General features: G+C 43.9%; 1 long non-coding RNA gene across 1 annotated transcript in view; it reads right to left on the bottom strand.

Moving 5' to 3' along the window:
* The window catches only part of LOC142045797 (uncharacterized), a 368358-nt gene extending 346057 nt beyond the window's left edge, over positions 1–22301 (bottom strand). The window contains exon 1 of the long non-coding RNA XR_012654661.1: positions 22270–22301. This is a non-coding gene — a long non-coding RNA (uncharacterized LOC142045797). The remainder of the gene's footprint in view (positions 1–22269) is intronic.
* Positions 22302–23685: the final 1384 nt, after the last annotated feature.

Below are 23685 nucleotides of genomic sequence, written 5' to 3' on the forward strand. Positions count from 1 at the left end.
TTTAGAGGGAATGCCACAAGGGGTGTTATGGGGGTGTCTGCTACAGACCACCAGACCGAAAGAAGAGGTGGGATGAGGCTTTTACAGAACTAGCAGAAGTTTGTAGATCACAGGCCCTGTTCTCATGGAGATTTCAATTATCCTGTATCTGCTGGGAGAGAAATACAGCAGTCACAGGCAATCCAGGAGTTTGGAGATCGCTGAGGAACACTTCCTGTACAAATGCTGGGGGAACCAATGAGGGCCCTTCGGCCTCTCGACCTCCTGCTCACAAACAAGAGAAGAGTTGATCGGGGAAGTAAGGGTGAACGGCAACTGGGCAGGAGTGATCATGACATGGTAGATTTAGACCCTGGTCAAAGGAAGGAAGGAGAGAAAGCGAACGCAAACCCTGGATTTCAGAAAGAAGCGGATTTCAGCTCCCTTAGAGAAATGATGGGCAGGATTCCCTGGAAGCTGAACTTGAAGGGATGGTGTCCAGAGAGCTGGCAGTTTTTAAAAGAAACCATGCTAAGAGACAGGAATATACCATACCGATGTGCAGAAAGAACAGCAAGGTAGAAAGTGCCCAGCGGTAGCAGGAACTCAGTGGTGAGCTGAGCAAAGAAGGAAGCTTTACAAAAAATGGAAGCTTGGACAGAAATGACTGGGAGGCATATAGATTATTGTCGGGCCTGCAGGGTAGAATCAGAAAGGCCAAAGGGCAATTTGAGTTGAAACTAGCAAGGATGTGAGGATAATAGGAAGGGGTTTTACAAGTATGTAAGCAACAAGAAGACGACTAGGGATGGTGTAGGTCCTACTCAATGAGGCAGGTATCTAGTGGTGGAAAGATAGCGGAAAAGGCTGAAGTATTCAATTCCTTCTTCACTTCAGTCTTTACGGGCAGGATCAACTCCCCCTATACACTGGGGACGCAGAGAGGAGAGGGAGAGAGAAGCCACTGTTGAGGGTCAGTTAGGGACTACTTTAAAGACGTTAGACGTGCAAGTCTATGGGACCGACGAACTGGCAATCCGGGTGATGAGGGTTAGCTGATGTGAGTTGCAGAGCCGTTATGCTTTGAAATTCATGGGAAACGAAGAGGTCCCAGAGGACTGGAAGAAAGCAAATATAGTACATCTTTAAGAAAGGGAAAAAGGAAGATCCAGGGACTACAGCCATCTAGGTCTCACCTCAATTCCTGGAAAATCCATGGCAGGGGCTGAAGGAATCCATCCTGAAACACTTAGAGGAAACAAGGTGATCAGAAGCAGTCAGCATGGATTACCAAGGGTAAATCATGCCTGACCAATCTGATTGCTTTCTATGATGAGATGACTGGACTTGTGGATGGGGCAAAGCTGTTGATGTTGTATACCTTGACTTTTAGTAAGGCTTTTTTACACGGTTTCCCACGCATTCTCATCAGCAAACTAAGGAAGTATGGGTTGGAGGAATGGACTGTGAAGTGGGATAGAAAACTGGTTGAATCAACGGGCCTCAGCGGGTAGGTATCAATGGCACACTCTCTAGTTGGCAACCAGTAACAAGTGGTGTGCCCCAGGGGTCTGTCGTAGGGCCCGTTCTATTCAATGTCTTCATTAATGATCTTGATGATGGCATAGCTTGCACATTAAGTAAATTTTCAGGTGGACACCAAGTTGGGGGGAGTGGTGGACACGCTGGAGCAGGGATGGATTTCAGAGAGACTTAGACAAATTGGAGAAGTGGCCACAAGAAACCTCATGAAGTCAACAGGACAAGTTGCAAAGTCCTGCACTTAGGACAGAAAAACCCCATGCACTGCTACAGGCTGGGGACTGTTTGGCTAGTAGCAGTGCTGAAAGAAAGGATCTTGGGGTTACGGTAGATGGAAAGTTGAACTGAGCCACAGTGTGGCTCTTGTAGCAAAAAGGTAATAGCATACTGGGCTGTATTGTGGAGTGTTGCCAGCAGATCGAGGGATGTGTTATTCCCCCTATTCGGCACTGGTGAGGCGATCTGGATTTGTGTCAGTTTGGGCGCCACACTACACAAAGGACGTGGAACAATTGGAGAGGTCCGCGGAGGGCAACAAAAATGATTAGAGGACTGGAGACATGACTTATGAAGAGAGCTGAAGGAACTTGGCTTTTTAGCCTGCAGAAGAGAGACTAAGGGGGGATTTGAATAGCAACTTCACTACTGAAGGGATGCTCCGAAGGAGGAGGATCTAGGCTGTTCTCAGTGTGACGGAGGACAGAACAAGGAGCATGGTTTGAAGTTGCAGTTGCGGGGAAGTCAAGGCTGGAATTAGAAAAACTTTCTGACTAGGAGAGTGGTGAAGTATGGAATGGGTTACCTAGGGAGGTGGTAGAATCTTGCCATCTGTTAAAGCTATTTAAGGTTCCGGCTAGACCGCGACCTGGCTGGGATTATTTAGGGAAAATGGTCTTGCCTTTAGCAGGGGTTGGACTAGATGACTCATGAGGTCCCTTCCACCTTTTGATTCTATGACTTCCTATGACTAAATAATCCCAGTTCCTCAGCCTCTCTTCGATAAGTCGGTTGCTTCAAGCCCCTTAATTATTTTTGTTGCCCTCCGCTGGCTCTTCCAATTTTTTCTACAGTCCTTCTTGTATGTGGGCCCAAAAACTGGACACATACTCAGATAGGGCCTCATTAATGCAAATAGGGGTGGGAATGATCAATCCCTCGGTCTGCTGGCATTGCTCCTACTTATACAGCACCAAATGCTGTTATCCTTCTTCGCAACGAGGACACTGTTGGCTCACTAGCTTCTCCTCCACTGGTAACCCCTAGTCCTTTTCTGCAGAACTGCTCTTAGCCAACTGGTCCCTAGTCTTAGCAGTGCCATGGACTCTGTCAGTTCCTTAATTGCAGACCCTGCACTTGTCTTATTGATCTCATTAATTTTTTTGGCCCAATCCTCTAATTGTTCTAGTCCTCTGTATCCTCCCTATCCTCCAGAGTTCTACTTCTCCAGTTTAGTTGTTTCATAAACAGTAGTTAACGGGGTTAATGCCTCTTTTTAAACCTGTTAAAAGGTTAAGAACGCTCATAAACCTGCTGACACTGCCAAGGACCAATAAGGACAAGATTTCTAAATCTTGGGGAAGGGAAGTCTTTGTTTGTGCTCTTTGTTTGGGGGTTGTTTCTCTATGGACTAGAATGACCAGACATCAATCCAGGCTTCCAATCTTCTGAATCAGTCTCTCTGTTTTAAACTTGTCAGTAACAGCCAGCCAGTCGTGTTGTCTATTTTTTTTCTTCAACTTGTGAATGGTTCCTTTTTGCTGGAGATTTTACCTCGTTTGCTGTAACTTTGAACCTTACGTAGAGGGGGTCCTTGGGCCTATTATGATCTATTATCCTGTAAAGTATTTTCCAGTCCTGATTTTACAGACGATATTTTTACTTTCTTCTTTAATTAAGTTTCTTTGTTAAAACCTGATTTGATTTTCCTTTTTTAAGTATCCAAAGGGATTGGATCTGGACTCCCAGGGATGTGTGGGGGAAAGAGGGGGAGGTGTTAAATCTCCTCTATGTTAAGATCAAGGGGTTGATCGTGTTCCAGGAATTTGTGGAAAAGCCTTCAAGCTACCAGGGGAGGGGTGTTTGGAGGGACAGGAGTGTTCAGAACTGAATTTCTGGTGTGCAGTGTTACCAGAATCTAAGCTAGTAATTAGTTAGTAAGTGTCCATGCAGGTCCCCATATCTGTACCCTAAAGTTCAGAGTGGGGAGGAACCTTGACAAGTTCATCTGCAAACTAGCTGAGGGTGCAATCCACGCCATCTCCAGATCATTAATGAATATTGAACAAACTGCCAGATCGACCCCTGGGCACTACGCTTGATACCGGCTGCCAATTAGACATGGGTGTCATTGAATCCACTACCTTTGAGCCCCGAATGATCTAGCCAGATTTCTATCCATCTTATGTCCATTCATCCAGCCAAACTTCTTTAACTTGCCGGCCAGAATACTATGGGAGGCTGTATCAAAGCTTTGCTAAAGTCATCCAGCCCTGTGGACTTGTTCTCATCCATCTTTCTAAATAGTCCTGAACCACTCTTTTTTCCACGGAGGCTGATCACCTCCTCTCCAACTGTGCTGCCACGTGCAGCAGTCTTGAGTTGACCTGTTCGTGAAGACAGGCAAAAGTATTGAGTACATTAGCTTTTTCTACTCCTCTGTCACTAGGTTGGCTTCCTCATTCAGTAAGGGCCCACACTTTCCCTGACCACCTTCTTGTTGCTACCATAACTGTAAAACCTTCTTGTTACTCTTAACTCCTTGCTAGCTGGAACTCCAGTTGTGATTTGGCCTTCCTGATTTCACTCCTGCATGCCCGAGGCAACTTTTACATCTTCTCCTTGTAAGATTCTTCTTGGTTTTAATATCAGCAGATTTCACGTTAAGCCGAAGCTTCACCTCCAATTACTATCTTCTACCTGCATCGTTTGTCCTGCAACCTCAATTTCAGGATTTCTTTAAAATACAGCCAACTTTCCTGGGCTCCTTCCCCCTATGTTTTTCTCCCAGGATCATGCCCATCATGTCCCTGAGGGAGTCAAGTCTCTTTTCTGAATCAGGTCCATATTCTGCTGTTTCCTTTCTTCCTTTGGTCAGGATTCTGAACTGACATCTTATGTCACTGCCCCCATTTCCCATCCCCTTGCTTCCCTTACTATTCGTCCCGTTTGTGGCAGCAGTTCAGAAAGCTCTGCCCTATTCTGTTCTCAGCACTTTTCTTTCTTTTTTTATTTTTTTTTTTGTTTTTTTTTTTTGTTTTTATTTTTTTTTTTTTTTTTTTTTTTTTTACACCAGTAAATTGCCTCCCCTACACTTCTAAAAACTTCCTTGATGTCTGTGCACCACTGTATTGCTCTCCAGCAGATACCCGGGGATTAAAGTCCCCCATGAGAACCAGGGTCTGTGATCTAGTAATTTCTGTTAGTTGCCTGAGGAAAGCCTCATTCACCTTATCCCCCTGGTCTGGTGGTCTATAGCAGACTCCCACCATGACATCACCCTTGTTGTTCATGCTTCTAAACTTAATTCAGAGACTTTCAGGTTTTTCTGCAGTTTCATTAGGGTCCTTATTGTATTATTCTGTCATCATCCAGCTAACCTATGGATCAGAACTCCAAAGCCTCCCTCTGGCCATTAAATTCTCAGGACAGGCTTTTTAGGCAAGGGAGGAGGGTTAGTATGCAGGAGACAGTGCGGTCTGATGGTGAGATCAAAAATCTCTTAGGAATTAGGAAAATAGAGTTCCATTCGTGACTCTGCCACAGCTCCTGGGCAAGTCACACAAGCTCTCTGTGATTCCATTTCTTCCCTTTCTAGAAAATGGGAAGTGTTTGTTTGCTTATAAAGTATTTTGTGAACCTCAGATGACAGATGCTAGTTCAAATATTTAGCAGATAGCCCATAAACAACTGTGGTGACACTTATGCACTCAGGAAATGGTGACATTAAGGAATGCATTTAGGTATTTTTGTCTTCTTTTAATACAGTTTAGCAGTTGGCTACGAGGACGGCCAACACCAGGCGACTTGCCCTGGCTCCACAGATCACCAGTCACTGCTCTGTGGAGCACAGTTTGAGAACTTCAGATTTTTTTAACACTACTTTTTCTGGCCCTTGGGGGCTAGGGGGCCCCAGGAAACCTGGGAGAGGAAAGCAGGATGTGAGATGCTGCTTCTGCACCTGCTTCCTCCTGTCTCAACTGAATGGCCAAACCACCTCTCCCAAATGCCTTGGAATCGTCTAATGCTGGCATTCAGCCTGGCAGTTCCCATCAACAATCCCCCTCTCTCTACACTGTGGAGGTTTTCACACTGTAGTATTTCACTAGCCACAGTGCAATAGTTATTCACCTTGGCCCTCTTTTTTTCTTTCCACACTATTCAGACCTTACTCTTTTTCTCCACTGCTGCAGTTTCTCTGCTGCTGGCCTGAGCTGGGATTGGCTTGCTAAACCCAGGGTTGTGAGTTCAATCCCTGAGGAGGCCATTTGGGGATTGGTCCTGCTTTGAGCAGGGGGCTGGACTAGAGGATCTCCTGAGGTCCCTTCCAACCCTGATAATCTATGGATCTAATCTATGACAGGGAAGTTAAGTGGCTTTTGGTTTTCTTCAGCTCCCAGAAAGGCACCTCTCTCAGACTGGTTTTTCTGACTCCAAATCATTTGCCATTCTCTTCAATCTCAATTGTTTTTCCAGTGCAAGAAGCAACTAGTGATTGAATCCAGTTTAGTGGGAAAGATCCTAAGAGATACAGATCTAACGTAAAGTTGCTATCGCCTCCTAAAATAAGCTGTGTATTAGACAAACGATATTGTTCCCTCTGTGCTTGACCAATCACAGTTTACTGAAGTTCTGGATTTAATTCCAGTTTGTTTATTTAGCTACTTGTAGTTGAGTCTGTAAGCTAAATTCCAAGGGTGAATAGAAAAACAAAATCACAGATATAGGCCCAGGTCCTCAGATGATATAAGTGGGCACATTTCTATTTAAAGACAATGTGGCTGCAGCTCATTAAAGCGATCTAAATTCCTGCAAGCTATCTAAATTCCTGTGTGTTCTAGAGATGCTAAAGAATTGCTGAAAAATTTCAAACCCTATTAGCCTAAAGAACCCTAAAAGAGCAAGCTGGTCCTTTGGTAAAGCATTCAGTAGAAAGCAATATGCCTCTGACTGTTTATTAGCTGCCAGCGTCATCAGATCCTGTGCTGTGATAAATGCATTTCTAAAATTCATTTCTATTAAAAATCTGCTTCTCAGGAAGGCGCCACGCAGCCTTTCAAATCAGTTAGCATTTTAATCATTAGTAAGGAAGACTTTATTTGCATTCAAAATATGGTCAGAGTGAATGATAATGCATCCATTTGTTTTGCACAGTGGTATTGAAAGGATGCCATATTAAGTATTCCAAATATAGGTAACTTTTCTAAGCTGCTACTGAATATTCAGAAACATACTTCTGTGCCTAAAAATTCTGTGCAGCTGTAGTAGATTGTGGCTGGCATGGCCTTTAACAGAGGGGTTTGTGTAAACAGGTGAGTTTGCTTGTTCAGCACAGTTTCTAGTGGCTAATGTCCCATTTTAATTCAAACAGATGTTCGAGAAATTCCAAGTGTCCAGCAAGTGTGGAGTCTGAATTACCTTTTTGTCCACCTTAAGGACAATATTGTCACTAGGGCTAAAATTGCCCCCTTTGTAGGTGGTACGCAGGAGGCTCTCAGCATTGCAGGAGCTCTGTGAAATAGCCAGAGGATGTCCTCTCCAGATTCTTGACAAGGACTTTGGAACAACCAAGGAATAGTCTGCCATTGGACAATTCATTCCCAGTTTTAAAATGAGCCCCATGCATATTGGGACAAGACTTTGGGACTTTTGTCAGTTCTGTATGAATACACACACTATGCAGGGCTGTGTATCCAAAAAAACCTTGATTAGTGTTTTGATTTAAGGAGCTCTCAGTAATGTGAGTCATAAGCTCCTGCAGAGGGGTGATGTGTGGATGGAGTGGTTATGCAGTAGGGCCTGCACTCCCCCACATTCTTCTGACCTGGACTCCAAATAGGCCCGTGCAATGGAGAATGTTGAGGGTTGTCCAGAAAAGGGCCACTGGATCTTCTCAGTACCTTTATATAGCAGGACAATGGCCCCTATGCCAACTCATAAACTGGTACAGCAGCCAAGAAGGCTGTGGAAGTGCTATGCTGCAGCCTCTCTGCTTATTCCTGGGCTAGAAGAAGGTAGACTTACGTCTCTCCCACAAATGGCAGCCACATAAAAGCCTGATTATTTGGTCTTTATCCAGGATTTCAGAATTTCACTCTGAATCCTCTCCTAGATGCTCAAGCCAGAGTTTGATGAAAACTACCACTGTATTTGATTGGCTGGAATGATTCAGCCATAGTTCGTCTGGTGGAAATAATTTGTCTGCCCATTGAATCCCTCTAGAGTGCACTTCGCTTGTAAACAGCTGCTCATTTGAGATATAATTAGGAGGGTTGTAAGCAGCCACCTTTTGGGCCCTATCCCTTTTGTGAGAAATTCTGCCAACCTAAGGAAGAAATAACAAATCAACAATAACAGCAACTTTTTATGTATCCAGCTGGTTCTCAGCATAAATACACATCATTAGCAGGAGTACAATTTCAGTTTGGGGAAGTTCAACTCATTCCCTCTCCCCCTCTCCTTGCAGTATTTCAATCATCAGAGCTTGTTGAGGAGAAAAAAAAATCTTGCTAGCTGCAGGTTGTAACCAGCCTAACTTTGGCCCTAATCAAATCCACATCTGGGAGGTCTTACCACACACTGGCATTTTAAAAATATGGGTCTCAGACTTTACTCATTTATTTCACATGTTGACATATGATGCTCACATTGAATTCAAGACCAATCTTGGTCTTTTGATTTTAAATATATGTTTTAATGTTGGCTCCATTCTGTTACCTATTTCTTCTGGAAATGGATTTGTGTTGGCCTGTGATCAGCTCCATACTTCAAGGGCAGAATCTCTTAAAATAACAGGTAGATTTTATGCAAGACAAGGAAGAAGGTTCAAATTAAAAGAAAATAATATAGTGGTGTTTTTTTAATCTATTTGCTTTTGAAGGGCGTGATGAAGTTTCTTTTACCTAAGGGGCAGCTCTTGGACACTGCCTTATTCTGTTCCTCCAAACAACCCAGTTCTCCTGTGTAGAATATGAGTACATGCATTTAGCAGTGACAGAGAATAATGACTGACATCCAGACCACATTCTTCTAATATCTGAGAGGAGTTTCTCTCAGATTATCCTATCCTATGAATATTAATTCATCTTCATCCTATGAAGAACAGCATTGGGAATTTGGTCCAATGAGACTTCTGAATCAAAGTGAAGAGAGCAGAGAGGATTGAGCTACTGGTCTGGAAGTGCTTCTCCTCCCCTAATTGCCCCTCTCTTAAGAGCTGAAGGAAAAGAATGCAATTAAAGAGGAAATATCTTTTGATGGAGAGCAAAGGGTGTGATTTCTCTCGCTTTACCTACAAATCCTGAATCCTATCTGACTTTAAAGTAACCCAAAACAAATTAAAGGAAAGCAATAGATACCCAAAAACATACAGAAGTGTTGAAACTTTCTTAAAACCAGCTAAAACCAGAGTGCTTTCATCCTTTTTTATTTGCAGTGATAGGAAAGAGCTTCTCAAAATGTCAGTAACCTCCTTGGGATGAGTGAATTTTACTATTTTTTAAATTATTGACCACAGTGTGAATTTAAAGGCAAGAGTCATTTCTTTTGTTCTGGATTACAAAAATCACTAATGGCTTTCTTTGAGTATAGTCCTTTTGCACAGTGCACAGCACTGTACTGAAAGTGCCCCTGGATGGCCTTAACCAGAATCTGAAAAGACCAGCCAGGACTTGTAAGGATCGGGAACTGCAGAGTGTAGCTCTACTATAAGGCCATGGCTACACCGGCGCTTTACGGCGCTGCAACTTTCTCGCTCAGGGGTGTGAAAAAAACATCCCTCTGAGCGCTGCAAGATACAGCGCTGTAAAGCCTCAGTGTAAACAGTGCCGCAGTGCTGGGAGCACGGCTCCCAGCACCTCAAGCTAAACCCCATGAGGATGTGGAGTACGTGCAGTGCTGGAAGAGCTCTCTCCCAGCACTGGCACTGCGACCACACTCACACTGCAAAGCACTGCCGTGGCAGCACTCCCACTGCAGCGCTTTGAAGTTTCGAGTGTAGCCATACCCTAAGAGATTTATAAGACTGAATCTGGTTGGCAACTACCAGCATGGCCATTATAATGAACTACATACAGCATCTTGTATGGCAAGCACTACAATACATTAAATATCTACTTTTTAAGAGCACACTGACAGAGGGCACAATCCTGTTCTTATTGAAGCAGTAATGATAGTCCTGTTCCATTCAATGGCAGCGGTATATGCTGGAATTTTACATCCACACTAGCAGACTCCGAAGCTGTGTCTGTTCCTAAGTAGAAGGAGATGAGCAAAAAATTGAATTACCAGTACTTGAATAATTTGGAGTATTATCCAGCTCACACGTCAGGTTGGAATAGGTGCAAATGCGGGTTGGTGAAAGAACTTTCCTTACAAGCAACTGATTCTTTTCAGTTTTCAGTAAGCTAGACCATGTAACCAGGCTTTCTTTCATTGAAAACTTCCACTATCAAATGAATCTTTTGGCTACAAAATATGCATGTAAGAGTTTGGCTATACTTGCAGCTGTACAGCGCTGGGAGTTAAAGCTGTCTTCGTACAGCTGTGTAGGGAAAGCGTTGCAGTGTGGCCACACTGACAGCTACCAGCGCTGCAGTGTGGCCATATTTGCAGCATGTGCAGCAGTGTTGGGAGTGGTGCATTATGGGCAGTTATCCTAGCGTTCAAGTGGCTGCAACGTGCTTTTCAAAAGGGGGGGGTAGGGTGGACTGTGACAGGGAGCGTGGGGAAGAGAGAGAGAGTGGATTTTTGGAGCCAACACAGTGTCAGCTCCCTGCCTTGCAAATTCCGACCACTTTCCCCACCCCTCTCTCGTTCACTCTTAAATGCAAATAGCCTTCAGACCAGATAAGCAGCTGCTCCAACGGACTCCCTTCCCCACTCCCCCAGCCGTGCTGTTTCTCTCAAGCAAACACTACCTGTGGGCATTCCCTGCCTGCCTCTGCTCGAGCAAACAATTGCTGTGTTTGTTTTTCAAATAAGCAGCTCCAGGAACCCCGAGTTCACAACAAAACAAAGAGAGTTCTTTAGTTAAAAGCATTATGGGAAAATTCCAGAGGTCAGTTACCGCGTAGAAAGATTAATCACTGTTTACACTGGCACTCCAGCTCTGCAGCTCCGGCGCTGTTCTCTTTATTCCTCTCATCCATGTGGAGTACAACCAGAGCTGTAGCCAGGGAGATACAGCGCTGTATGTGCCTTGCCAGTGTGGACGGGGAGTAAATTACAGTGCTGTAAAGCCACCACCAGCGCTGCAACTCTCAAGTGTTGCCAAGCCCTAAAAGAGGAAAGCTCTGTAAAGACTGAGAAAAATCTAAGAAACCAGCTCAGCCGTTAAAATGTGTGGCAAGGTATGCTGGGCTGTAAATTCAACTCCTCTTTTAACTTTTTCATTTAATTAATGTTTGTCTGAAGGTCATGTTCTTGTTGCTCAGAAGCATGTCTCAATGATGCTAATGTACAGCTGAGGTGACCTCAAGTTGGTTAACAATTATCACCCTATAGTTTTCCAGCCAATTATCTCCACAGGTACTAGAAAGAGTTATTTATTACACTTGTTTCACTCAGTTTAAAAAAAAAAGAAAAACAAATCTCTGAAAATTAATTTAGTTTCCTTAGGGAAAATTATAAATCCATGATATTACATTATAAAAGGGCTATGAATAGTAGCCATGTTTTTAATTGATCTCTGATTTTTCATACAATCTCCCTGCTCTCCTAAGATATCATACAGTTGCAAAATGCTTTGGGGTGGTTTGGTATTTTTGCTGTATGAAGGGCAGATAAGATAGTTTCTTAAGGTGTTGTGGAAGAATTAATTTAGCATAAGCAGATATATGGAGATGTGTGCTCTGTGGGTAGATAATATACAGTGTACTCTACATAGTCATACTTACAATACACACGTATCTCATTTGTATGAATAGGATTGCATGGGGTGACAGAATAGCGTGTGTGTGTGTGTGTAAGTACACACTGAGTTCTATATATATATGTCCAGTATCTCTATTGTTCTAAGTTTTCATGTTGTTATCTCTTTTGACCTAAGTAGCTAGCAAAAAATGTGAGCTCTTGCATGTTGTTCTGGTTAGGAGGAGAAATTAATTATGGAACTAAGAATCTTTGGTGCAATCCTGTTTATTTACAAAGAATTTACAAAGTCCTGTTTCCCTGGGCAGAGGAGGAATCAAACAACAGAAGATATTTTCTTTGCTCCAAGCCTCTTTCAGCCAGCATTCTATCCAAGAGCTTTCCCTATCTAGGCATTTTCTCAGGGTCATGCGGCCAGTGCTTCTGTTGCTATGTCTGGCTTCTTGCTCCTTCTGTGTCTTTGTTGCTATGCAGCCACACACACACAGACACACTCACCCCCCTCCCAAAACAGTGCCCAGATAGGGTGACCAGACAACAAATGTGAAAAATTGGGACAGAGGGTGGGGGGGAATAGAAACCTATGTGAGAAAAAGACCCAAAAATTGAGACTGTCCCTATACAATTGGGACATCTGGTCAATTAAGACCAAACTGGTCAACCCTATGATCAGTTAAGCCCTCCACTCACATAGTGCTAATTCCTGAATGGACTTGCATATTTCTGGAGGAGTGACATGTGCCTGTGTTTTGCTTTGAGGCCTTCTATTGTTTCTTACATTGCTTCAATGAAGAGAGGTGGTTACACTCACCAGTTTCAACAAGATTTAACAGAGCTTACGACAACATTATCAGTTTAGTTTCTACATTTTTTTTCAACCAACAGGACAGCTTTCCTTAAGTGTAATGTAAAGGGATGAGACAGTTAACTCTATGAAGCTAATATACCATGCATGCACATACACATACTGTACATCCTTAGCTGTAACTCAGATGACGCAGTGCACCTATTGGGTTCCCGGGAAGTGGGCGGGAGGAACCTGATAGGTACACTGCCTCATCTGAGTTACAGCTAAGGATGTACAGCCTAAGGGGATCCCCCCCCACAGCCTAAAGGGAGGATCCCCCCGCCAGCCTAAGGGGAGGATCTACAGGATCTCAGAACCCAACTGATTTCTGGGGACAACTAGTAAAAGAACAGGGACAGGAATGCAAAGGGTCATAAGAAGGGAGCCTGACAGGGACACCGAGCAGAGAACCCCAGACAGCACCCACTGCTTCTCGAAGGCGTCAAGGGAGCCAGTGGACGCCACCCAGAGGAACTCTGCACGGATGCGTGAACAGACTAAGAACCGGAAACAAGCCCCACAGTCACAGGAGTCTCCATTGGCCAACCTCCTCTCCCTGATTGCGTAGATGGCCATTTTAGCCAGGGCGAGGAGGAGGTTGACCATGAAGTCCCGGGACTTTGTGGGGCCACAGATAGGGAGTGCATAGGGAAGGAGGTGAGGGGAAAAGAGCAGCCAGAAACATAACAGGATATTGGTGAGGAGCCAATATAGGGGCTGCAACCTGGCGCACTCTAAGTAGACGTGTGCCAGGGTCTCCCTCATGCCATAGAAGGTGCAGTTGTCTGGGACAGGGGTAAACCGCACCAAATACACACCCATGCTCACGGCCCCATGAAGGACCTACCAATTGATATCCCCGGCGGGCCTCGGGACCAGGGTAGAGTAGAGGTTGGCCCACCGGGGCTCCTCACCCTCCAGAGGTGGCAGGAGGTCCTGCCACTTTGTGTCGGGGCGGGACACGAGGGTGAGGAAGTGAAGGGTGTGGAGCACGAGTGTGTAGAGATGTTTTCTTGGCATGGTTTGGAAGCGGACTAGCTGCAGATCATGCAGCCGGCTTGCTAAGAAGGGGCGGGGAGGCCGGTCGGGTCCACAGGGCAGGGGCCCGATGAAAAGGTCCGGAGGGCTCAGGGTGGAGGGTGGGCGGGGCGTGCCCTCTCGCAGGACCCGGTCGAGGTAGGCCTGAGCATGAGGCAGTGTAGCAGGGGGCTTACCCTGCTCCTGCCACTAAAGGGCTTTAGGTTGTGGCTGGGAGTAACTAAGCTAGGCTGATTAGGAAGTGGCTGCAGCTGGGCCACGCCCCAATCAGGCCACTGCCACAGCTGGTCTGTATAAAAAGGCCAGGAAGCCAGGCTCAGTCTCTCTCTAGTTGTAGAGGGAGAAGGGCCTGTTTCATATACAGATAGTTAAGGGTTAATGTCTCTTTTACCTGTAAAGGGTTAAGAAGCTCAGTAAACCTGGCTGATACCTGACCAGAGGACCAATAAAGGGACAAGATACTTTCAAATCTTGGTGGAGGGAAGTCTTTGTTTGTGCTCTTTTTTTTGGTTGTTGTTCGCTCTTGGGACTAAGAGGGACCAGACGTCAATCCAGGCTCTCCAAATCTTTCTGAATCAGTCTCTCGTGTTTCAAAATTGTAAGTGACAGCCAGGCAAAGCGGATTAGTTTTATTTTTGTTTTCTCAACTTGTAAATGTCCTTTTTTGCTGAGAGGATTTTACCTCTGTTTGCTGTAACTTTGAACCTAAGGCTAGAGGGGGTTCCTCTGGGCTATACGAATTTGATTACCTGTAAAGTATTTTTCATCCTGATTTTACAGAGATGATTTTTACCTTTCTTCTATAATTAAAAGCTTTCTTTTTAAGAATCTGATTGATTTTTCCTTGTTTAAAGATCCAAGGGGATTGGATCTGGACTCACCAGGGATTGGTGGGGAAAGGAGGAGGGATGGTTAATTTCTCCTTGTTTTAAGATCCAAGGAAGTTGGATCTGAGCTCACCAGGGAATTGGTGAAGTCCCTCAAGGCCACCCAGGGAGGGGAGAATTTTGGGGGGACAGGAAGTGCTCCAGACACTAAAATTTTTGTATGGTGGCAGAGTTACCAGATCTAAGCTAGTAAATAAGCTTAGAAGTGTCCATGCAGGTTCCCACATTTATACCCTAACGTTCAGAGTGGGGAAGGAACGTTGACATGGTGAGCAGCGGTGAGAGATATTTTTAGGAACCAAAAGCCAGCAGGATTTTTTTTTCTCTCCTTTCTAGCTGCTTAGAAAGCAGCCTGAAGGCAGAAGTGTTAAGTTTTTTAACAAGAGTCTTTGTTAAGAGGAGGCTTCAAGCTGTGAGCAAGCAGCCAGCAAAAGGAATTTACAAGATGAATTGTTTTCTTTCTTTCTTTCTACCTCTCTGGTATAACTAGTTAGAAAGTCTCTATTAACCAAGCAGCCCTGAGCTGAGTGCATCCCAGTTTCAGTGAGCTGCAGAGGGGTGTGGCCAGCACAAGAAAGCAGGAAAATTAGTACCAATGGAGCAACTAACAAACTAGACCTGGCTAGGCTAGAAGCAACAGAGAAAGACAACGAACATAAGAGACAGATGGAAATAAAACAATAAGAAATAGCCAGAGAAGAGGCTGCCCACAACAGAGCTATGGAGGCAAGAGAAAAAGAGATGGAGGGGAGAGAAAAAGAGATGGAGATGAAACAAAAAGAGATGGAGATGAAACAAAAAGAAAGAGAAAGAGAAGAGAAAGCCAAAGAGGCTGGCCACCGGAGAGCTATGGAGATGAAACAAAAAGAGATGGAGATCCAGAGGGAGGCCCACCAGCAAGCCCTGGAATTAGCAAGGGCTAAGCCAGATGTAGCCGCCAACCCTAACAACCCTTCTCCAGGTACTGTTGCCCATCCCAGAAAATTCCTCACCTACAAGGCAGGTGATGATACTGAGGCCTTCTTAGAAAATTTTGAAAGGGCCTGCATTGGGTACAGCATCTCTGCAGACCAGTACATGATAGAGCTGAGGCCACAGCTCAGTGGACCCTTAGCAGAGGTGGTGGCTGAAATGCCTAAGGAACACATGAACAATTATAATCTTTTTCAAACCAAGGCCAGAATCAGAATGGGGCTAACACCTGAGCATGCCCGTTGGCAGTTCAGAGCCCTAAGGTGGAAACCAGATGTGTTATTTACCCGACACGCCTACCAAATTGGAAAGAATTGGGATGCCTGGATATGAGGAGCAATTGCTAAAGAAAACCTAAAGGATGCTCAGAAAGAGCAAAAGACCTGGTATGATAAACATACCAGAGAGCATTCCTTCAAAGTAGAGGACCAGGTTATGGTCTTGAAGGTACAACAGGCCCATAAGATGAAAGCGTAATGGGAAGGGTCATTCACGGTCCAAGAGTGCCTGGGAGCTATCAACTATCTCATAACATTCCCCACCTCAACCCTAAAGCCTAAAGTGTACCATGTTAATTCTCTAAAGCCCTTTTATTACAGAGACTTAAAAGTTTTTCAGTTTACAGCCCAGGGAGGAGATGATGTGGAGTGGCCTGAAGGTGTCTACTACGATGGAAAAAGTGATGGTGGTGTGGAAGAGGTGAACCTCTCCACAACCCTGGAATGCCTGCAGCGACAGCAGATCAAGGAGCTATGCACTAGCTTTGCCCCAATGTTCTCAGCCACCCCAGGGTGGATTGAACGGGCATACCACTCCATTGACACAGGTAATGCTCATCCAATTAGAACCCCACCCTACTGGGTGTGTCCTCATGCCCAAGCTGCTATAGAATGGGAGATCCAAAGCATGCTACAGATGGGTATAATCCACCCCTCTAACAGTGCATGGGCATCTCCAGTGGTTCTAGTACCCAAACCAGATGGGGAAACCAGATGGGGAAATACGCTTTTGCATGGAGTACCATAAGCTAAATGCTATAACTCATCCCGACAACTATCCAATGCCACGCACCGATGAGCTACCAAAGAAAGGTCAGCCTTCATCACCCATGCAGGGGTGTATGAATTTAATGTGCTTCCTTTCGGGCTGCGAAATGCACCCACCACCTTCCAAAGACTTGTAGATGGTCTCCTAGAAGGATTGGGAGAATCTGTAGCTGCCTACCTTGATGATGTGGCTATTTTTTCTGATTCATGGGCAGAACACCTGGAGCATCTGGAAAAAGTCTTTGAGCGCATCAGGCAGGCAGGACTAACTGTTAAGGCTAAAAAGTGTCAAATAGGCCAAAACAGAGTGACTGATCTTGGAGACCAGGTGAGTCAAGGAACGATAAATCCACTACAGGCTAAGGTGGATGCTATCCAAAAATGGCCTGTCCCAAAGTCAAAGAAACAGGTCCAATCCTTCTTAGGCTTGGCCGGATATTACAGGCGATTTGTACCACACTACAGCCAAATCGCTGCTCCACTAATAGACCTGACCAGAAAGACACAGCCAAATGCAGTTAAGTGGACTGATGAGTGCCAGAAGGCCTTTAAGCAGCTTAAGGCAACACTCATATCTGACCCTCTGCTAAGGGCCCCAGACTTTGACAAACCATTCCTAGTAACCGCAGATACATCTGAGTGTGGTGTAGGAGCAGTTTTAATGCAGGAAGGACTGGATCAAGAATTTCATCCTGTCCTGTTTCTCAGCAAGAAACTGTCTGAGAGGGAAAGCCACTGGTCAATCAGTGAAAAAAGAATGCTACACCATTGTGTTTGCCCTGGAAAAGCTACGCCCATACGTTTGGGGACAGCGGTTCCAGCTACAAACCGACCATGCTGCACTAAAGTGCTTCATACTGCCAAGGGAAAACAACAAAAAACTGCTTCGATGGAGTTTAAGCTTCTCCAAAGATTTTGATTTTGAAATTCACACATTTCAGGAGCTTCTAACAAAGTAGCTGATGCACTCTTCCCATGAAAGTTTCCCAGAATCAACTGGTTTAAAATTGTCCTTGAAATGTAGAAAATCTTGTAGTTTTACATATTAGTAGTATATTGTAAAGGTGCATGTGTTTTATTAATCTGTTTATTCTTAAAGTTCTAGGAAGAAATCCGCCAGTGTGGTTCCACACTGTCTGAGATTTGGGATGGTTAATTTCTCTTGTTTTAAGATTCCAAGGATTTATCTGAGTTCACCAGGGAACTGGTGAAGTCCCTCAAGGCCACCCAGGGAGGGGAGAGTTTTGGGGGGACAGGAAGTGCTCCAGACACTAAAATTTCTGTATGGTGGCAGAGTTACCAGATCTAAGCTAGTAAATAAGCTTAGAAGTGTCCATGCAGGTCCCCACATTTGTACCCTAACGTTCAGAGTGGGGAAGGAATCTTGACAGCCTGGCTGCAGGGAGCTGGACACAGGGTACCTGAGTGAAGCAGGGCTGGGGAAAGGCAGAGGAGCTGGGGAGCTCTAGCCTGGAAAGCCCCAGGCTGTGGCCTAGCATTGAGCTAATAGGTACTGGGAGGTTGCAGGAGGCAGCCCAGGGGTAGGCAAAGGCAGCAGGTACAAACCCTCCTTGCCTGTGATGAGTAGGCTAATACTGCAGTCTGCCCCAGGGCATGGGGCTAGACAATGACTGGCAGTAGCCATATACTGAGGCAAGATGGAGATAGTAGGTCGAGGTTCCCCAGGGAGGGGAGACCCTAAGACTGAGGGGATTTCTCCTAGGTAGCAGCACCCCAGGTAAAAGGGCACTGGGTCCTGGGAGGGACACGGGGCCAGAGGACAGGCGGATCACCAGCCTGCAGAGGGTGCTCCAGAGCTGAATCAAGCTAATTCCTGGAAGACACCAGCAGGAAGTGCCGCAGGGGTGAGTTCGCAGGTCTCCAGGCAGTTAATTATGAGGGTAACTTTGTTGCACTCCCAGGTGACCTATGAGCACCAGCTAATGTTCACTGTTATTCTATAAGGCACTCATCTTCTGGAGTGTGTTGTGTATTCTGACTAGGTAATTTTCATATCAGTGGCTTTAATGGACTCTCCCTAGAACACACGCAGCGGTACACAACACTGCAGGATGCTGTACAATTATATCTCAAATTGGGAAAATATTATGATGTATTATTTAAGTAATACTGTAGTTTGAACATGTAGCTAAAGTCCATAGTCCAGACTGCCATTCTTTCCCCCAGATGGCTCTGATAGTATTAGAGTTACCATAGGAACAAAAGCTGAGGGATCTCTGATCCTCACAGAACCCCAAGATGTGTTTGGTCTTAATATGTTTGTGTTGCTTTGCTGTACAGTATGTAACCATGAAATTATCTATTTGCCAAAGCACCTGCAGGAAGGGCAGGCAAAAAGGTTTTGTGCTTGGGCAAATTTTCCTGACAGTTTTTAACAGTTGCTCTTCATATATTGGACAACTTACACAACTGGATACTGGGAAGGTTGCCCTAGAACTCAAGGTTCTATTCTGTTCATGTTCTTATACCATCCTTACCATTTTTTAGAAGTGCATTAAGTAACTAATATACGCTATTCCTGTACCATCAGGTCTACATATCAAATTAGTTAAAATAAGTCCTTTACAACTAATAGTCAGTCCCATGGGCTAGTGATGGTACAATACCAGTATATTCCGAAACTCAGGTTTAAAGAAGTGCCTGAGAATTCCATCCCTAAGGGTCTAAATTGACTGCTCCTACGAAGAGTGCAACAGTGCAGAAGAGAAGCTGTCTTCAGTATATCTTGGCCTAACATGCTTACTGACCCACCACAGAAAAGGCTAATAGCAGCTAATAGATAATGAATGGTGTGGGAGAGACAAAACAGAAATAAACTGCAATGAAGCAAACTACTTGCATAGGGAACCTTCCTGAAGAGCTGCTGTTCATATCCCTAGACTCCTAATTTATCTGGTTTTGCCTATTTTATTCACTTTCATGCTTATTATAGATATCTGTCACTTGTATGCTTAGCTGCCTTATGATAGTTTGGAATGCAGGATCTGAAACAGAGAATTTAAAATGATGAACATGTCAGTGATCACAGCACCAACTAATTAGTCAAAACAAGTAATTCTCTATTACAGCATTACATATAAATGACTCCAACATCTTATAAAAATTATAATAGGCATGAATCAAACCATGGAGAAAACCCCGCAACACTCTACCCAGTCTCATCACTCTGTGGTTCAGAAGGTAAGTTGGTAACAATTTTTCCTAGACATGCATAATATAACCTGATCAGATTGCAAATGAACACCTAGAGTGAAATCTCACTCAAGAATGCCCCTTTTGTCACTGTGACTTTGGATTGTGATTTGAAGCAGGAATTTATAATATCTCAGTGCAGCACCTCTCCCTTCAGATGTCAGGTGATCTCAATTGCTTTGTCATTGTTTCCACCCATGATCGGATTCTAGATGTACAAGGATAAATTATGGGCTGGATACAGGAATCAGTTGGTAAAATTCTATGGGTCTGTGTTATGCAGGAGATAAGTCTGTCTAGATTGTCATAATGGTCTTTTCTGGCTTGAGAGCATTACTCACTTCTCTGCCACTCTCTTGGCACAATTACTGCTAGGGTCCACCTCTACCATCATTCTACCTAGCACCATGCAAGGTAGTAAGGACCATTGGCCTTGCTTCTGAAGCAACCAATATCCTCATCCCTGATGTCCTTGATCAATCAACCTTTCTTTGTGGGGTGATATCCTAACGCTGCCAGGAGGGCAAGTGTGTTAATGAACTGGACAGCAGTCCACAACATGGAAGAGAGAGATTAATCCCTGGTCCTGTGATTTCTCTTGTCCCCTAAAACTATGTCAAACACGTACTAACCCATATGGCTATACAAGTGAGGTACTTCATAGTCTGTCTCATGCAGACTTGAACATTAGTACCTATTTTAACAAGAGAGGTAATATTTATAAGAACATGGGGTCTCTCTCTTATCAGTAAGTGACATAGGATCTCCATCTTCTACCCAGACAGTCAGCAAAACACATATGAAGGTTCAACATCTCATCTAAAGTCTGGTGCATCTGAGACAGTCCTCAGCCCAGCACCCTGTAACAGTAACCTGTGAGCATCTGCTTCCCCATCCTGTCCTGACAATGGAGGCTTTGGGAAATGCAACCAGCTGACCCAAAATGATAATTCAGTAAGAGCTGGGAATAGTGAAGAAGCAGAACTTATTTTTAATTTTCCCTGCTATGTTTGCACTGGCTTAATGAGTACCCTTCACTCTGGGTCCAAAGAATCCTTGGGTCACAAGGGAAGCAGAATTATAGAAGGCTCGGCCTATCAGAAAACTGCCAAACAGTCTGTCAACATCTCACATGATTAGCTGTTTTTCTTCTGGGCAGGCTGCAGACTGAAATAGGAGGAAGAAGGTCAGAAACAAGGCACACTGGAAGAGCGGTATGGGGCAGCTTACCCAGTGCCTGCCAGGCTATGCCTGGCTCTAGCTACGCTGTCAGTCTCTCGCTTTCATAAATATCAACTTCTGACAGTATTTAAAATAAAAAAGGAAGTGTTTATGTTAGCACCACGGTCACTCAGTGTCCCTCAGAATTTGTGTTTGAAGTAAGGCCAAGAATCACCACCTCCCAGGGTTCGTTGTAAGTGGTCTCAAATGCTAATGATATGCATAACTGTTTTATCTTCATTGCATTTGACTGAATGGCTGTTTTCTGTATGGAGATTAACTGCATTCATCTGGTTGCCAGGCCTCTCTATTTTGAGCAGGAAATTCTATATAACCCACCTGAAAATCAAAATGGTGGGTCATACTTCCAATTTGATTTTTATAGATTAATCTCAGATGGAGACACATCCGATCAGGGACTGCAACTGCAACTGTAAAGTGATAATTGATGTTTTGAGCCTTTGGGAGTTTTTTGGAGAGAGTTTTTCCTGTGCTTGACAACTATAGAAAAGCCTGCTTGGAAGCAATTTATTGAGAAGGGGAAAGGGACCTCTAATCAGCACAAGATTTTCTGATTCGCATTCTCCTTCACAACTGCTTTGCATTGCAAAAATAAGGATCCATTGACTTTCTAAAGAAAAGAAAATCTGAAAGGCCATGAAGATTCAGTTTTTCAGATTAGAACTAAGTGACGATTTTTGTCGGAAGTTTTTTTGGCAGAAAATGCAAATTAGGCAACACTAAAACATTTTGTGAATTCAGGTCAGTGTTGCTGAATTTTGATTCAGTCAAACCCCCCCATTTTCCCCTTGCAAAAAACCCAACAAATGAAAACATTTTATTTTGACATTAACAAAACATTTTGACTTTTTTCTATTTAAGATGACTTTTTGATTCAAAATTTCCATTAATTTTAGTAATAAAACAACCAAAAACAGTTAAAGTGGTCAAAGCCAAAATGGGACATTTCAATTTTGTCTAAACAAAACATTTTGTTTTGACTTGAAATAATTTTTTCAACTTTTGATTCACTGAAAATTTTGAAAAATTTCAATTTTGGTTTGAGAAATATTCTTTTGGTGTTTGTTTGTTTTTAATATCTGCTACTTTGCATTTCAATTTCAGATACTCCCAGATATGACCAAACAATGTTGTTTGAAGAAGCTAAGGATTATTAGAACCCCTTCCATCTCAGTAACCCCATTGAGAGACAATGCTAGTAATATCTTAATATGGGATCACTAATTAATTATGCTGTTGAGCATCTAAGTGTCAAACTAATGTGCCTTCTAGAATGTTGTTGTCTGTGCAACCTTAATTTAGGATCATAGAATACCAGAGTTGGAAGGGATCTCAGGAAATCATCCAGGCCAACTCCCTGCTCAAAGCAGGACCACTCCCCTATTAAATCTCTGAATGGCCTCCTCAAGGATTGAACTCACAATGCTGGGTTTAGCAGGCCAATGCTCAAGCCACTGAGCTATCCCTCCCCTGCTGGAGTTATGATACAGTACTGTAAATAACAGGGTTTTTTAAATACTCTCACCTGAAAAGTAGAGTTTCAACTAAAAAAATATTTTAAATTGGCAAATGGAATGCCAGTGGTTATAGCACCAGCATAGGCCTTGTGGGGACCTGCTCTGCCACAGACTTCCATTGTGACCTTGGGCAAGTCGCTTAGCTGCTGTGTTTCTCAGTTCCCCATCTGTAAAATGGGGATAATAATACTTTCTACCTCACAGGGGCATTGTGAGGATAAAAATACATTAAAGATGACAAAGCCGTTTCAGATCTACTGATGACAAGTGCTATAAATAAGCGAGGTACTATTATATTTATTAGCACATTGCCTCTTCAAAGCATGTTATAAATATTAAGTGATTAATCCTGTAAAATGGGTAGGTAAGTATTATAATTCCTCATTTTACAAAGGGTGAAATTTGATTCCACAGAGAGTGGAAGGGACTTGTCACAGCGGAAGTCAGTGGCAGAACCAGAATTTAGAATACAGGAGTTCCGGGTTCACACGTGTTCATCCTAGTAATCTGTCTCTCTCTGTCTTACTGTTCTAAATAAGCCATTATCTGCCTTCTAAAATATTCATTTTCTTGCTACTGCATGACAAAAAATCATCATCTGAAACCTGGGAAAATGCCAGTGTTGTCTCTCAAAATCTAAGAGCTTAATTGAGAACTTTGTTTTAAAAAGTCTTTTCATTAGTTAAATACCATAGTGACAGGTGATCTATAAATATCACAGATGAACAGACAGACATAGGTAGAACTTGTGTGACAAGCTTAACCTAAGAAGATTTTAATAGTCTTGAGCCAGATCACAATCTGCCACAGGAAAAAAAAAAAAAAGTACAGGACAATTTCTGTAAGTCTCACCTTCCGTAGATTCCTGTTAAGCGTCCACTTGAGGGGTGTGGTTTGGGGTTCCTGCAGAAGGAGCTTTTTTGCCATTAGCTGGGTCCCTTTGCTCAGTTGCAGTATAGATAAAACTATCTGAAGCAGCATTAATTCCCTCTAGAATGTCCACCCAGGCACTCAGTGGAAAAGCAAGGGATATTGTCATGGAACACAGCCAGTCCTTTGTTCCAACCCCTTCTGTCTCCAGCCCCAAACCCAAAACTGTGGTCACTGATCCCATAGAACCTTGGAGGAATGGAATCCATGGGTCCCTGCTTTCACATGGGCAAGGGATAGCTGATTATGGAGGGTCCCCTCTGCAGTCATATGCAGAGGATGTATTAATTTCTTCTTCTACCACTTGTATGTTTATACTGGAAACTTTGACAGGACTTCACAGCAGTGGTGCCGCCAGGGCTGCTCAAATAATTCAGTACTCCTGA

Source organism: Chelonoidis abingdonii, chromosome 1, assembly GCF_003597395.2.
Source record: "Chelonoidis abingdonii isolate Lonesome George chromosome 1, CheloAbing_2.0, whole genome shotgun sequence".
NCBI classification, from domain to species: Eukaryota; Metazoa; Chordata; order Testudines; family Testudinidae; genus Chelonoidis; species Chelonoidis abingdonii.